Source organism: Lonchura striata, chromosome Z, assembly GCF_046129695.1.
Source record: "Lonchura striata isolate bLonStr1 chromosome Z, bLonStr1.mat, whole genome shotgun sequence".
NCBI lineage: Eukaryota > Metazoa > Chordata > Aves > Passeriformes > Estrildidae > Lonchura > Lonchura striata.
The window spans coordinates 67,679,195-67,696,731 of record NC_134642.1 but is presented as its reverse complement, the minus strand read 5'-3'; the positions used below and the strand labels follow the sequence as shown (position 1 = coordinate 67,696,731).

Sequence of the window (17,537 nt, the reverse complement as noted above, 5' to 3'; positions counted from 1 at the left end):
GATTAAGATGCAGACAAAATTAGTAGCCTAAGTAGCAATGAGCAAAAAAAAAAAAAAAAACCTCAAAATATTGACATGAGATTGCTACGAGAAAAGCATGCCCAGAGATTTTATTCCCAGAGAGTAAAAATGCAAAGTTTGATGAAATTTGTTTTTCATCTCCTGAATCTGAACAACTCCAGGGACAGAAATATCCCAAGAACCTTTAAGCTGATTTCAGCTGATACCTTATTTACCTGCTGGCTTTTTTTTTTTTTTTTTTTTTCTGAGGAAAGTCTCAAAGCAGAGATGAGCGTACTCTTTTATTGCAATGAGAATCTTGAACATGTCTTTATTTTGAATAGCATTATTCATACAAAATCCACTTAGTTAAATCTTCTGGTTGATCTACAATAACAAGGTGAGTTTGTTGAACTTGAAGCAGAGAGCTATTCAAGGGACAGAAGTTCAGGGCTTTCCTTCAGGAACAGGTAGAGATCAAGTAGAGACAAACACTCAACAACCTGAAAAACCGGGGATAAGATCCATTTCTATTGATATATTTCTCATTCAGGAAAACCAAACTGGGTTTTAATTAATTTTATTCAAACATATTTCATATTATAGCATGCATATGAGCTAGTTATTCTGACTTACTAGATGATCACAAATCATCAATGTTATCAATCTATTACTTCTCCTTATTGGATGGATGAGCCTGTTTAAACAGGGGAATTGCACATAGTATGTAGTGAATAATGGCCAGAACCATATTTCATCCTACAGAATTTTTGTTATACAACTATTTGAAATTGTCAAGAAAATTGGATTTTAATATTTTCATAGACTGCAAAATATTTCGTAATAAGAAAAAAAAAAATCTGCATTTTTGTTTCCATATATTATATCATTTGCACTATTACAGTCTTAATACAAATGAAAGAGAAGTGAAAAAGGAGGGAATCTTGCTCCATACACATGCATTATTGAGAAATAATCTAGGACTGTTCTTTTACAATTCAGCAGACTGTGGGTTTCCCTTTTTTTTTTTTTTTTTTTTTTTTTTTTTTTTTTTTGCCAGCATGAGAAGCATCCAATTTTACTCATGAGGGATAGTAAGTGAAGAGTTAGTTCAAAATTCAAGGTACATTCAGATTGTAATTTAGACAAAGAATGAAGGGCTTTGATCTTATTTGCTAACATTTAGTTTATCTGGTAATTAATATAAAACCATAATAGATAAATATAAGATGGAGGGGTGAGGAAAAGAATGAAAAAAATAATTGTTGAAAACATAAAAACATTAAGATGAAATAAACCAAGTAATCTCCATTCTTTGTAAAAGTTTCTCTTCTGTATAAGTAAAAAGAAACCAAAATTTCAGCACTACATTATTGCAGTAAGTTAGCATAAAAGATAACGAGAACTAGGCATAGTATGCATTTTGTTTTGTTTTATTTTTAAACAATTGGAGGAAGAAAAAGCTTGGATTTAGCAAAGAATTTGCAACAGAACATTTTCTGACAGTACTGCCTCTGCCCATCTGTGCAAAGAATTTCAGTAATGCAAACATAGCAGTGATGAAGAGCATAACATGAAATACCATATATTTGGCTCATTTCAAGATACCATCCAGGAAGCATGGCTCAAAAAGCATAGAATGATTGTGCAAGTTCTTCAGCATAAATAGTCCAGTGGATAGTTACTAATTGTCAAAATAATCAAATATCAATTCTCACAATCACATACTTAAAATTTTAAAGGAAAGTTATATTTTTATTACAGGACAGGAACAAAGAATAAGAGAAAATTAGGTTGGGAAAGCATTTCCTATTTACCCCATACAGTCTTTTTCCTTAATCTTTTCCCAACTCCATGAATCTACTCATATATAAGAAATACCTTGGAATAGCTTTGTGTTGTTTATATTTTATTCAAAAGAAGATACTGATTTTATAGGATTAGTCACTAGAGCAATGAGAATGAAATAGAAAAGGAAAACATTATCAGGCAGAAGTAGGCCAAAATGTCTACAAAGTAGAATGTCTTTATCTGTCTTGTAAAAGCAATATAATTTGGTTTTATTTTACAGTGAATACAGAAAAACAGAAAAACATGATGAGGGTGAATTTTATGTGAATGATTTATAGCTCTAATAATTCAAAACTTCTTGTACCTACTATAGCTATCTCTTAGGATATTGATCAAGGGTATATCCTAACAAGAGTCTTGTGAGTTACTAAGGTAAAAGTTTTTGCTGGTTTTGGTGTTCTCACCTATACAAATTAAAAAAGAAAAAAAAAAGCAAAGCGTATAATACTTCTACTTCAGTAGCAAACACCTATAGACAATAGCACATTTGTTTCACTGCTCATGGATAACAGGAAATGTATTTCTCATTACAGAAGTTATACTTTATTGAACAAAAGATTTTTCTTTTCAAGCAGATATAACAGACCAGGTGTAAAGGCATGTGAAGACCAAATGACCAAATGTGATTTAAATTTTTGAGATATTCCAATGCTGCTGATAGGAGCACCAGGGAGAGAAATTAGAGACTGCATAGCCCTTCAGCCTGGGCAGCAGTTATATCAGTGGGGACTAAAAGGGAATGCCATTAAAGTGTAAGCTAAGCACAGCAGAAGACAAAACATGAAAAGTGGAAGAAAATATATGTTCTTCTACGTGTAAAAACTATTTCTCACTAGAACTTTCTCCTGAAATTTCTCTCAAAAATGAGAAATTATATTATTATGTGCTATCTCAGATAATTTATGTGCTCTCTACAGTTTTGAAAATGTCATGTTTATTAAAAAAAAGAAAAAGAAAGAAAATATGTGACAAAAAGCAGGAAAAAAACATGGTAGAATCACTAAGGAAGACCTCAAATCACAGAATTAGATGGCAGTTCTCACTGTACAGGACAGCTGTATGGTCATCAATTTAGACTGATGAGAAAATGCTGCTTACAGATTGTTTAGGGCTTTTGTCTTTCTCAGATTATTTTCTTTAATAGGCAAATCAGTCTAAAAATATTTTATTAGGATAGAGAAAATAAGGAGTTATATCAAATTGATTTAAGCAACATACCTCACTATTAGCACTAGAAAGAATTCTCAACCCTACACCTCCAGGTCTGTACAGTAGGTTATTTAATTATGTACAGGGCTGAGAGCAATTCATAGTAATCTTTCTTGGAATTTTCTTAGGATTCATTTTTGAAATACATACAGTGAGTGAAGAAACCCATCAGGCACAACCTCAATCTATAAGGACATTGATACTTCCCCCTCCCATAAAATTCCCTGGATCTCATTATTTGCAGAAAGTTGGCTTACATCCACCCACTGCAAAACAGTCCAAAATTCAAAAATTAAATAAAAAATCCCTAGCTCTATACTATTCAACCTAACTTTGGCTTCAAAACGCCAAGAGGAATTTGAAACCACTCATTGAATTTTTTCTCTAGGTACAGAAAGAAAGTGGTGAGGAGAGGTGCTGGAAACATTTATGTACAGCTTAAATAGACTGGCTCTTCCCTCCCTAGCAGCCTGTTCAGTCCAGATGTGAGTTCAAAACAGTGGAGAAAATGAAAGAGGCCTTTTACCAGCTCGTTGATACATGTTGCTCTCCATCCACATTTGGTAGCATGCAGGATGAGCATAATACCTGCATTTTCAATTACTATATTCCTGAGGACATTTATTACAATACCTGCTGCATCTTAACATCTGCCCATGCTCTCAAAGTGCTCACTCTTTTGAAGGAGAAGGAAAGAAGAAAGACTGACAATTAGGACAGACGCTAGTGACTGCTCACAGTATTGTACATTGGATACCAAAGTAAAAACAGGCAGTGATGGCTGGAGATATGGAAAACGAGATCACAAAATTCTTTAATACTTTACACCTCAGCTGGCAAGGCATACAAAGGAGGTACCAAATAAAGAAGAGTGGTACAGATGTCAAGTGATCTTTTCTCCTGGATTTTTACATCTGTTTGCCTTAAGGGTCTGCTGATGTCTTCAGATTTACCATGATATCAGTCTTCCTCAGTGAAGGGCTTGGACCTCACAAAGGAAGAGAGCTCACAGGATTCCTGGGGCAGAGGAGGTCTCCTGTGTTTCTAGAAGGTAATACCTTTACAGTAGTGTCATATATAATCACTCCATGATCATTACAGGATGTTGAGGACCAAATGTCCTCACACTATCTCTCTGAGGCTGAAGCAGTATAGGGATGATGTCAATCAGCACAACTGCATGCAGCAGGAAGATCATCCCCATCATGTTCTAAATCTTTGACTTCTCTTGTCCACAGAGACAGTGCAAAGATAAATTTTGAGTACAATCTGATATGGAGTGAAAGGCCTCTCCACTGCAAACTCTCCAGTCATGTTAGGGAAGGTGAGTACCAGGACATGCAGTCTTCTCCCACAGGTTCTTGTTGGGGCCATGTCAGTTGAGTCCTGCTGCCTATTTTGTTCACTAAAATTTCTATTTTTAGGGCTATATGTACAATAAAAGAAAGTAAAAAACAAATTTTAAAAAAATGTTAACCTCACTTTGTTTAAAACAGAAGAAAAAAAAGGAGCAAACAATAAAACAATTAAAAACTTGTTCTGTTTCTAGAGGGTTAAAGTTTAGCTTTGTTAACAATGATCTTGTCAGCGACCCTTCAAGCCCTCTCCTGTTCATCAGTCTTAGAGGAAATAGAGATGGAACCTGTGATGTAGATGGCTAATAATTATGGCAAATATGCATTTGTAAATGTTTGATTGAGCTATTTACAAATGCATCTGCTAGTACCTATCAGCTATATCTATTTTATACTGCAATAAGGTTTTCACATTATTACTTTGGCTAAGAAGGAGGTCTATGAATTATTTATCCATTTGTGTAGCTGGTAATTTGTGATAAACTGAGTAATCATGGGAATCTTCATATATCTCTTGCCATCCAGCTCGCAGAAAATTGGATAATTTATGACAACTGTCTAATCATTGAAAAAGGACAAAAAGTAGGTGTTATTAAAGAACAAGAAAAAAAAAAAAAGGCTATTGAAGAATTTCAGAGGAATTTAGGTAAGAAAACCTCCAACCCTTGAGATTAAACATTACCAATTTAATGGAAAGATTGATATATCTAGTAATGAAGGTAAGAAGATGGGTTTAGAAACAATTGTGTTTCTAGTCAACTTGCACATATTATTAATAGGTTAAGATTGAAACTCTTGAGAATCTTTTCTTTCTGTGAATTACACTTAACCTGATGCTGTTAGTCATATGTAGACTGGATTCATCTTTGTTTTCCCAAGTCACTAATTGAACATATTTTCCTGTTTCTTTCTTTGGTATAAATCATAAATCAGCTTGGATGGGGTGAAGGGTAACAGGTCCTGACCATGCTTTTTGGTTTAAACAGGATTGTTTGTGCTCACCAGGGTGCTGAGAAGTTGCCCTGCACATTGTAGTGTGAGGAAGGTTAACAAAGAAGCATACATGCTACACACCAGATAATGAGCAAAACACTACATTTTTTATTTTGATGTATGCATTTGTTACTTGACAATGTAATTTCTCCAGCCACTGGTAAAGTTATATTTTTTTTTCTTTATAGCAAAAGTTACATACCATTTATCTCTCTGAGTCTACATTAAAAAAAGAAAAAAAAAGAAAACAAAGGAAGGATAAACTAAACCTGATGTACTTAATTGGGATAGGATGAGTGACAGTATCCACAATGTGTGGATTGGATCCCAGCTGTGTCAGAGAAACACCAGTCCACATAGCAGAGACAGTCAAGTTACCATTGACTTGTCAAGTGTTAACTTTATTTTCTAAGACAGGTCTCAGCTTATTTCAGTAAAAAAATTGCAGTAAAGAAAATACAGAATTGTTGTATGTGCTGCCACAGATCAGGAATGGGAACTTTTATACTTATTGTTGAATCAGATACTTTTCCCTGCTTCTTGGTGTAGCTAAATTGCTTATATAGGCATATACGTAAACATACATACTTAAGCCCAGTCTCATCCATGGACGAATTTTGGGCTGTTATTAAGAAGTAGAAAACAGACACTCAGAGAGTTCAGACTTAGATGTGAATTAGCTAATGACTCCAAAAAGTGTTCCTGCTTTTAAAACCTACATTACATGTGCAATTGTACCTGAGATTATTCTATGTCTCTGAATAAAATTAACAAGGAAGCATGTATAAAGAAGACAGTCTCCCCATCCTCAGGTAAATTGCCACTAGTGTTTTTAAATCTACTAGCCTTTCTGATGTAAATTTGTTGTGTTTTTAACTGTTTGTTCGTCTCTTTCTACAAGCTTTGGAGTTAAAGCCAAGTCTTTTGCAGTTCTTGAAGAGCATCTCCTGCTTTAATTTCACATAAGAGAACTCAGGTTTAGTTCAAAGGTTAGTTACATCTTAATATTTATTTTTAATTGCTTTTGTGGCATTACTGCAATTCGAATCTTTCTGCAGCAGCCAGAAGTGTAAGTCCAGGATCCCCTTCCACTCTACTTGCTGTTCCTGTATGCCTCTTCTTATCTCCTTGATTTCTGCTCCTGAAATTTGATGATCTGTAACCTTTCAAGTAAATAATAACTATCCCAACATTATATTTTTCTTTTCTCTCCTGAACACTACTGTGTATGTAGCTTAATAGACATAGTTAAGTTTTCATGAATTCTCTGCCATAATAACACTCTTAATGATAAATTTATCACTTTCTGCTGCACAACACCCTCCTTATTTTTTCTGCCAAAAAATATTTTCATATTCATCTTTAAAATGTTTAACATTGTCCCAGATTGAAAAGCAAGATGTATTCTATTTGCATCTGTGTAGGAGTTGTCTTTTCTTAAGTGGGCAGTTTTTCATTATCTCTTCCACAACACATCCTCCCTCTGGGGAGTCATCTGTTGATAATGGTCTATCGAATGTCACTGCATGACTGATAAGAGCTATAACATCCCATTGTGAGATGCTCCGCCCTGAGGGAGGAGCCAAGCATTCCTACCTGGATATATGGACTTGAGATTCTGGCCCACCAGCACAGCCTTTTCTGCGCTGGATTTTCGCAGAGGAACAGCTGCCTCTTCCGAGGAAGACTACACCCATTTTTCTACAGGATCACTACTCCAACAGAATCACATCTGACATTCCAGGAGGACTGCAGCCATAATTTCAGTTGGACTGCTACCAACACCCTAACTAACAGGGTGTCAGGTTGTATTCTGACTCTGTCACTGTTGTTTTGGTTCACTGCATTGTTTATTTTATCTTGTTGTTTTTCTTCCCTAATAAAGAACTGTTATTCCTGGTCCCATATTTTTGCCTGAGGGCCCCCCTTAATTTCAAATTTATAACAATTTGGAGGGAAGGGGTCTACATTTTTCCATTCCAGGGGAGGCTCCTGTCTTCCTTAGCATACATTTGTTTTTCCAAATCTAGACAAACAGGAAGATTATTTGGTATTAGTTGTGCAGAAAATAATAGGTGTTTGTGCTAGTTTTTGTTACAGAGATCATGTTATCAAATTTTTTTGACAATATTTATGCAGCTAAAGGAAAAAAGAACAAGTAATCCTTTAGTGCTTTGAAAATTACTTCATTTCTTTGCTTATATACTAAGTAGGTTGAGCAGAATACAATCCCTGAATAACTGAATTCAATTAATCTATTACTTTTTGTTGCTTACTAGAAATGAAATGCCAACATGCATATATGTACAGCTGGTGTTGAGCCATACCACAGAGATAGTTTCCAGTAGTGGTTAGACCAACTATTAAGAGGCAGCAACAATAAAGGAAAAGGGATAAAATGCAGTACGTAGCTCAGAGGAGTGTAACAATATTTAAATATATTAGGAATAAATACTGTGCTGTTAGACAATACCCAGGTCACCAGTTACAAATGAAATCAGTTTCCTTTGATGAATAAAGTGTTCATGCTGTGCTATGTATTTCTCTTCCTTTCCACCCAGATGTGTTCCACTAAGTCTGTATATGAACCTTTTCTTCTCCTAAGTTACTCTGGAAAGAGGAGGGTTCAACCCTTTTCATATTAATACAAACTAGTCATTAGACATGAAAACACAGAGTGGATAAGACTGTAGAGCTAATCAAGGGGTAAATAACATTGAAATGCCTCCTTGAAGTATTTTCCCAAAGAAAATCATCATTCAAATAGCTGAAATTTGTTTCTTCCTGCTCAACTGAGGAAATACAAATTAAATCATCAGTACTCTTATCATCTCTTGTGGCCTACTCTCATTTCCTCAGGAGCTGTGGTACTCATGCTTTATGCATAAGGTGCTGGAAGTCAAACTTTTCTCCTTCCCATGGGTTATCTAGTCATCAACTTGTCCTTGTTACACCCTCTCCCATTTGACCCTGAGCTACAATAAACAGGCTGAATGAACTGCTCCAACAGAGCTCCTTTTTACCCTTTACAAGGTCCTCCTTTTGTTTCATTTGGTGAGTTTTCAGCTAATTATATGGTGGGATGGAGATGGCAGAGCACTGAAGTAAAGAGAAATGGAATGTGAATCAGTACAATTTCTCTGAAGGTGCAGCCTGGCTTCCACTCAGTTTTGAGAGGCTTTGTCTGTAAAAGCATCAGATTTGTTGCATTTGCAGCAGACTGCATGTAAACTTGTAATCCAGCCGCATGTCATGAGCAATTCCACAGTATGGGATCCAATGAGAGCACCAATGTATACCACTATTTTGAGCTTCCCTAGATACAATAGTAGTCCAATCCATCCTGTTCTCATAACTATAAAATTATTCACAAATTCTAAATGAAAACCAAAATAGAAATCTTTATTAAAAGTAAATAAAATTATAAAATGTAAAACTATCCACAAACATCAAGAAGTCATGAGTGGAATAGGTACAAGGAAAAAGAAAAACCAATACAGGTTTGCCAAAACCTAAAAATGTTCTAGTATGAGAGTACTTAAATGCAATTAGAGCTAAAGAGACAGGAAACTACAAAGAGGAGCCTGAAATAACTGAAATAATAGTTATCACATGGGAACTACCATAGCATCTCTTTCCATTCAACAGTGAGGTCTTGAAAACTTACCTGTGATGAGTCAGAAAGAAGACTGCAGGTAACCATTGACTCCACAGGCCATGACTATATACTGAAGTTCACTTGAACAGCCAGAATTGTGTCTGTGCTGTCACATTGTCTGTCATTTCACTTTTCCCATATCACTTCTTTACTTTTTGCTTTGTAATTAAAATCAACTTCAGCTGTTCTTCTGCAACACTTACAGTAATTCTGAAACTGAAAAGGTAGTTGAAAGCTTCCAGCTGATCCAAATTGCAGCATCTCTTGAAGGCATAAAAAAAATTATATACTTCCGTTTCCTTTCCAAAGGAAAATGGTTGGAGAAAAAAAACACATGTAAAACCAAAACTGTGTCTTCTCTTCTTGCAGTGTTTTTCATTTTTTATATGCATCTGATTTTGTTTCAAGTTAATAGTCAGAGAGCAATAATAATATAAGCAACCTCAGCCCATCTGAACAATGTTTTACTTATTAAGGAGACTTATTCCCACCTCTAAAGGGCTAAGTTGGAGGTTCAAAAAGAAACCCCTGAAAAAAATTTCTGTGGCTAGAAAAGTAATAAGGTTTTTTACTTCAAACTTTTATTATTTTTTTATATTTGTTGTCTGAAGGTTTTTTTATGCATCTTAAGTAAAACTTGTGATCCATGTTTAAGATTTCATGCATGCCAAGCCATGCATATTGAATGTAGTCATGTCAAGATTTTGACTCTGAGGGCCACTTACTCACAATGAAATAATACCACATAACTCTTATTTCATCATCTAGCACCTTCCTCCCATTTCTGCAACCTATGAATACTCTTCTTCCTTTTCATGGTAAGCTGATGAAAACTAGCAAATCCTCTTCCTAGTGCTTTCTGACTCTTAGTTATTCTTTACCTTATCACACTTACATCTTGTCTTGTCCTGAAGCTGTTTCTGGGTGCTAATAGAGAAAAAGCAACCAAAGTAGTAACAAAATGCAATTAACAGAGAAAGCAGTTTCATAACACTTCAGTATGGCTTTGCTTATATTTTACTGGATTTTCAAAGCAGACATAAAGATCCATTTGGGTCTTGTAAAAAAGAGAATGTGCTTTTGTCAAAGCAACCAGAAATCAACTTTGTTTAATGAAATTTAAGGAAGGATTCCAGCAAACATTGGTCAGCACTAATATTCTTGAAACATAGCCAGCTCAAAAATTTCAGTTTCTCTTGAGCAAGTCTGTATTCTACCTCTGAACAAGATACCAGTCACAGGTGTTCAAAAAAAAGAAAAGGACCCCAAGCCTTGTGCATAGAAATAAGAGTGCAAGAGATACTGTAATATAAAAACAATATATCACAAAGCCAAAACTAGTATCAACAGTATTCTTGTAAAAATTAAAGTGCTGACAATGTAAGTTGGCATGTAAGCTGCCAACTAAAGAAACAGAGTGAGTTCATATTAAGAATAGTGTCTTCACAAAAGCAACAAACCCTTTAAGAACAAAATATTAAGGAATACATTCAATTAAACTTTTTCTGATGTTTTACTGAATTTAAATCAGTTATTTTCTGAAACTAGAGAAAAAATTAAAATCATATTTCTTTGTGCATGTAATGTGTTTAAAAATATTAATTTTCTTTTGTTGCTTGGTTGCTTGGGTTTTTTTATCCTTAACAGGAAATTATCATCAGAATCATGTTCCACCAAGTCTTCTGATTCCATTTTTCTGTTGAACAGACATGTAAGCTTCTTCAGGTCATTGAGCTTTGGGAGTAGGAAAGTGATCAGAATCAGAAAAAAAGAAAACTTGTAAGTTTTCAGTGCAATACTGTTCATGGCAGTGAAGTGTTTCATGACTAGACAAATTCTCCAAGAGGAAAAAATTTAGAGTAACCACAAGGACTGCAGAGATATAAACATCATCAAGGAACAACAAAAGACTTGTTATAAGCTGTCAATGTGACTTTGGATAAAAGGTTAAACTACTCTGTACACTTATTTTGCTCTGTTAAGCAAAAAATAGAGTTCTATAATACATGAAAATAATAAGTCATTTTGTGATTAATGAATGCCACTGCACAAAAGGATAGAATAGTATTCTTTGTGTTTACAACTGACACTCTTAAAAGTACTGATAGATCATAGTCTATTGCATATTTAGTGTAAAATTGAAGGATGACTTGGGAAGGCAAACTGTACTTTTCCTTCCCTGAGAAGATGATCTCAATATGAGCATTTAGATTTTCTCCATACTGATTGATCAGTACGAACACAAAAACTAGAAGAGAATCATAGTTCTCTGAAGTTATATTCTTGCTTCAATTCTGTGTTTGAATTAACTAAACTTATCTTCTAAGGTTGTCTGCTTATTTACCTTCAGAAAAGAAGCAGAAAGATACAACTACATATCTTTTTCTCATCTTGTTAGTGTTCCCCTGAATCAGGTAGATATTTTTATCAAGTCCTTTAAAGTGTAAGTGCATTGCAGCTTTGAGATTGGGAAACCACAAATAGTCTGTTAGTTCTGCCTATTCAAGTGCACATAAGGTATTACAGAATCACAGAACTGATCAGGTTAGAAAGGACCACAGTGGATCATCTGGTCCAACCTCCCTGCTCAAGTAAAGTCATTCTAGAGCACATGACATAGAATTGTGTCCAGATGGTTCTTGAGTATTTCCAGTGAGGGAGACTCACACCCTCTCTGCGCAATCTGTTCCAGTGCATGGTCACCTGCATATGAAATTCTTCATACGGGTGGAACTTCCATGCACCAGGTTCTGCCCACTACCTAATGGTATGCTCCACTGTGAAGAGCCTTGTTCCATCTTCTTGGCACCATCCTTTTAGATTTTTATACTTATTAATGAGGTCTCCTCTCAGTTGTCTCAAGGCTAAACAGGCCCACCTCCCTCAGCTTTTCCCTCCAAGAGGGACGTTTCTGTCACCCAGTCATCCTCACAGCCTTCCCCAGGACGTGCTCCAGCAGCTCCATGCCTCTCTTGTACTCAGGGGCCCAGAACTGCTCACAGTACTCCAAATGCAGTGGCACCAGGGCTAAACAGAGGAGAAGGATAACCCCCCTCAACCTGCTGGCAATGTTCCTCCTAATACATTCCAGAATTCCTTTGGCCTTCTTGGCCACAAGGGCACACTGCTGGTTAACTTACAGCTCTCTGACAGGATCCTTGGGTTCTTCTCCTCAGAGCTGCTTCCCAGCAGGTCAGCCTGTGCTGGTGCCTGGGGTTATCCATCCTCAGATGCAGGTAAATGCATTTACCCTTTTTGCATTTCAGAAAGCTCTTTGCCTATCTGCCCAGTCTGTAAAGGTCCTTCTGGAGGGCTGCACAACTCTTTGAGGCTTTGGCCACTCCCCTCAGCTTGGTATCGTCTACAAACTTACTGAGGAGGCATTTGCCCCTTCATCCAAGTCACTGACAAGTTAAACAGCACTGAACCCAGTAGAGAACCCTGTGGAACACCTGTAGTGACAGGCCTCCAACTATCTGTACCACTGATCACAACCTTCTGGAATTTGCTACTCAGCCAGTTCTCCAAGCCATTCTTCTTCATTTTCCCTATAAGGATCCATTCATCCAACCCATTCTTCTTGAATTTCCCTATAAGGTTGTTATGAGAGACAGTTTCAAAAGCCTTTCTTCATTGGTTATCTTCACTGACTTCTTTTTTTCTTACCAGTTTAGGAGCGGATGTAACTGACTAAGTATTGATATTAATATACTACATATATTTCAGTGTGGGATAACTCCAGAAATTTCTGTGGTGTATTTTTAAATTTACACCACTGAAAAAGTGATTCATATCTAGTTTTCACTTTCAACAAAATCCTGTGTACCATGCAACAATTTCATCCTAAATTCTGGAGTGAAGACTAAAGTGAAAATCTTTGTGTACTGGGGTTATCTATTTCTGGGTTTTGCAGTAAATGCAGATGCAGTAATGATGGCTCAGGTTTTAGCTTTTATATTTTTCAGATTCTGTGCTGCTTTAGTGTGTAGTTCTGAGCTTCGTATTAGGGGATAGTAAGCTCTTTTCACAGAGTAGCCAGACAAAACAATTCCTTCTCTAGCTGGGGACGAAGGACAACTGATCCAAATCTCGGGCCCAACAGCATAAACAACGTGGACTGAAGAGAAAAAAATAAGAGAGATGGGACTTCATAACCTAAAGCTGTAATTGGACAATTAACTCCAATATGCCAATGGACCAGAACTTATAAAAGTGTGAGACATGTGACCAGTTGTCCAATTTATGACCATTTTGGGTTCATCTTGGGTGTAGCCCTGGCTGGGCTCTTGTACTGCCCAAGGTGTGTACATTGAAGCCTTCTTTAGCTTTTTTCTAGGTCAGCCTTCACAAGGCATCAATAATAACAATCAATCAAAAAAAATTATGCTTGTTATTATATTAGATTTGAAATTCACTAATATAATAAATATATGTACCAAATTTCATATATTGTGACTGTATAGTATTTTAATTTTTAATTTTAAATATAAGCCAAATGTAATTTTGAACACCTGAATAATGCCCTCTCTTTAGTATACCAAAGCTTTTTTTACCTCTTCTTTAGTATACTAAAGCTTCTTATTAATAGAAGGAATTAGAATGCCAGAGATGTATATTGATATATACACATATAAGTGTGATCTCCAGGTTTTGTCCTGGATGGGAAAGGAATTCTTTGTAAAATTTCCTCTATGAAGAAATGATGGGGAAAGAATTTGAGGAAAGGGGGAATCAAAATGGTAATTTTTAAATCAATATGGAACTTGAGAAATAGTTCAATTGAAGGGAGGAGGAGAAAGATGAGGAGGAAGAAAGACACAGACATGCCTTTGCACCTCTTAACAATCTCTGCCTCTTTTATACAAAAAGTACAATTTTAAGCATGCTGTTTTCATATCAGCAGAAAATATACAAAATAGTAGGCAGTGCATTTTTTATTGTTTTATACAGCTAAGTATTTTTGACTTTACGCATTAATAGATACAAATGAGTTTGTTCAGGAATAATTAAATAGAGTAAAATTAGACATAATAACAAATGTAAAAACTCAACAACCTCTCATGAAAAATATCTGATTGGTTACATAAAAAAGTGTTAGACTTTAGATAAGTACCAAAAGTGTGTTTTTCTATGTTTGAAGGTCAAGTTGCACTCATTAAGTCAATTTCAATACAGTCCTAGCATTTACCACCTAGCATGTACCAAGTAATGAATATATCAGCTGAAATGGTTGAAAATAAAAACCAGTTATGAATGGTGACATATGAAGTGACACCAAATAAGACTCAAAATTATTAACTACTGAAATGAGACAGTTTTAAGGCTCTTTCTGGTTTCTGGATTACAATGTAAAGCTTCAAATTCAGGTATTGCTGGCAGTAAAAGAAAAAAGACTTAGTACAGGCAGTACCAGTAACAGGGATGACTAGATAATTCATGAGTCTTATTCATGTTAATCTATATAACTATTTATTCAGCTTCCAAAAATCTTTCCAAAATCTTTACCAAGTTTCATATTTCTACAGTACTATAACTATCAATATATTATAACTAAGGAGGGTAAAATGCAATCAATTCAATGACTGAAGATAAGGCAAAGTAGGCACTTTTTGTCTATACCAATTGTAGTAACTTGACTTGTTTCCTGTTTTTGAAAACTTCGTGTTTGATACCTAGGTTTTTGTCATTACAAGAAAAAAAAAAAAAAAAAGAATAAAAGAATAAAGAAAAAAAAGAGGCTACACTAAAGAATGGCAGGAGAGACAGGTCTTCCAATAGGTTCTCTCATTATAAAACAATGAGCTTTCAGTTATTCTGGCAGTAACTTTCACTGATAATTATCTGGAAAGGACTACTGGTGTTAGGAAAATTGAAATGAAAGAACCTAAGATTCAAGGGTATGAGGTCAGATATGTGCTTGCTTGGATTTAATAGCAGATCTGGAACAACTAGAATTTCCTGCATGAAAAAGTGCACTTTTGTTTGACAAATGCCTCGTTAAATGCACACACAAAGAACTTATCTATATTTATTAACATACATACACCTTGGAGTTGCATTTAAAGCATGATAAAACTTTCTTTTGACTGAGATTTTAAGATTTAATTGCATTTTGAAAAGAACAATAGGCTGATAACTTGCAAATAATTTTAATGAAAAATGTTTTGGCCTTAAACAAAGTCTGAAATTTGGAAAAGTTCATATTGCCCCTATTTTAATGTCATAAACCACTGCATTTTTTGGTGGAGCTTGACTCAGTTATTGAGTACTAAATTCAGCTTTCCATTGGCCTGCATTTCTGTATATGAAAATAATAGTGGAAAATTCAAGAGAGCATCTAATCATCTGTGGATAGGTATTGTTTAACAAATGCTTCCATCTACATATCCAATAAGTACATATTATATTACAATAAAATATCATAACCTCCAAATCAAAAACAGACGTTTTTTCTGCTGTCACTGACCAATATTTTTTGGCAGTTTTATGTACTTTTCCAGTTTTTATCCTGTTAACAATGAGGAAATGAGGATAAAGAATAGAAACTATATTGTTGTTCACTGCTTTTTCTTGAACACAGAGCTCGTGTACCAAAGCTGATTCCATGAAACATTAAAGACACCTCATCATGAGTTTATAGGCCAAAGCAATAGTAAGATATCTGTTAAAAAATACAGTATTAGATAACCCAATAAGAAAAAGTAAACAACATGGTAAAGACTATTTTTTCTCCATTTAATCCAATATGAAACAAGACAAATCTATACCATTAGATAACATATTTTCTTTGTGTTACCTATAAGTTACTTTAAATTTCAAAACACATATATATCTTATATAACAGTAGGATCCTATTTTCTGACATTTTCATAAATATATTAATTGACATTACCAAGATGCTTTACAATTCAAGTTCACTTCCTTATGATTACTAATTATCAGAATTAGATATTAGACAATCAGAAATAGTTCATCCTTACAAACAATACGTGAACTGTAAGAATTATATATCAATAATAATATTAAAAGATTATGAAAGGCAACTGATAGTATTTACACACAGTCTATTAATTATTTTAAATTTTTGAGTTATCACTATATATTTAGAATCTTAATTTGCACACAAATGCCCTCAAGATTATATTATCACTGTTATAATTATTAAATATGGCACAACAAAAGCAATTGCATTGTCTATTTATAATGGATCACTAGTGCCCCCTTCTGATATAAAGTAAGACGAAATAGCAAAGTTTTGCACAATAAACTTCATGTTATGTGCTAATACCGAAAGATTTCTTCCAGTTCAGTGTTATTTTTTAATGCAGAAAACCTATTAAGATACTAATTATAAACTGACCAGCCTTGCATTCACAATGTTAAGCATTTTCACATTGCTAAACTATATTGTAAAAGGGAGAAAAAAAGATAACCATGAAAAATTAGGTAATGTACCACTAAAAATATATCAATAACCTTGCATTTTTGGGTCTGTCATCTTGTAGTATAACTTTTGGAATTAGTCTAAAGTTATATTTGGTTTGGGTTTTTTAAAATAATGGAAACACTTTATATGTATACATAGGAAAAAATAAAGTGGAGCTACAATCCAGAATTAATCATGTTGAATGTCATATTGCCAGGTTTGTACAGAACCAGTGCCGAGGAGAATGAAGACACGCTCATTCATTATAGCCCCTTCTCTTTGACTTAATATAAAGGGCAAAAGGCAGGATGACAGATTTTAAAGATATTGTCTGCAGCATTGATTGCACTACATTGATGCTTTTTTTGTAGCTGCACCTCGATGCTGTTTTGTTTGCAAGGTGTACATTCTTTCCTTGCATTATTTAATATTACTTACTAATTCTTTTGGATTATGATTATTTCCAAGTAATTACCAAAGAGAGGTATTAATTCATTTATAACAATACTAAGGAAATTATGTCCTTTTATAAAAATGATGAAAAAAAGTTTCTTCCTAATTTGGAAAAAAAACATTTATTTTCTCATTAAGACATTAAAAAAAGCATTTTTAAAATTTTTTAATATCTTGATCTGGCCTCTTTCTATTGATTACTATTATTTATATATAATTATACCCTATATTAAAGTTAAAGGACCTTCTGTAAAAATACCACAAACAAATCAAGAGCAGATTTCAGGGACACAAAGAGGATCGTGGTGCTTCTTTGGGAGTTTTTTGTGCAAAGCTGGTCCACAGTCCTTGAGCTTACACTATGAAGAAATTAACTGCTGCAATCAGAAGTGTTGACTTAAAAACAGGATCTTAATATGCTTGAAAGATAGTATTTATTGAGTCTAAGCATATGTTTTGGCTGTGAAGTGCCTCTCTCAAATATTTTCATAGTAATTCTTTGGAGAGATAATGCTGTCTTTTAATTTGATTTTCCTCATTCTGCATCTGGGTCTGAACATATTCCCTCTCACCATGATCATTTCACACACAA

At 34.6% G+C, this 17,537-nt stretch overlaps 1 long non-coding RNA gene across 1 annotated transcript in view; it reads right to left on the bottom strand.

The window, feature by feature from the left end:
• Positions 1 to 289: 289 nt before the first annotated feature.
• Positions 290 to 17,537, bottom strand: part of LOC116184572 (uncharacterized) — a 31,886-nt gene continuing 14,638 nt past the window's right edge. The window contains exon 5 of the long non-coding RNA XR_004149327.2: positions 290 to 503. This is a non-coding gene — a long non-coding RNA (uncharacterized LOC116184572). The remainder of the gene's footprint in view (positions 504 to 17,537) is intronic.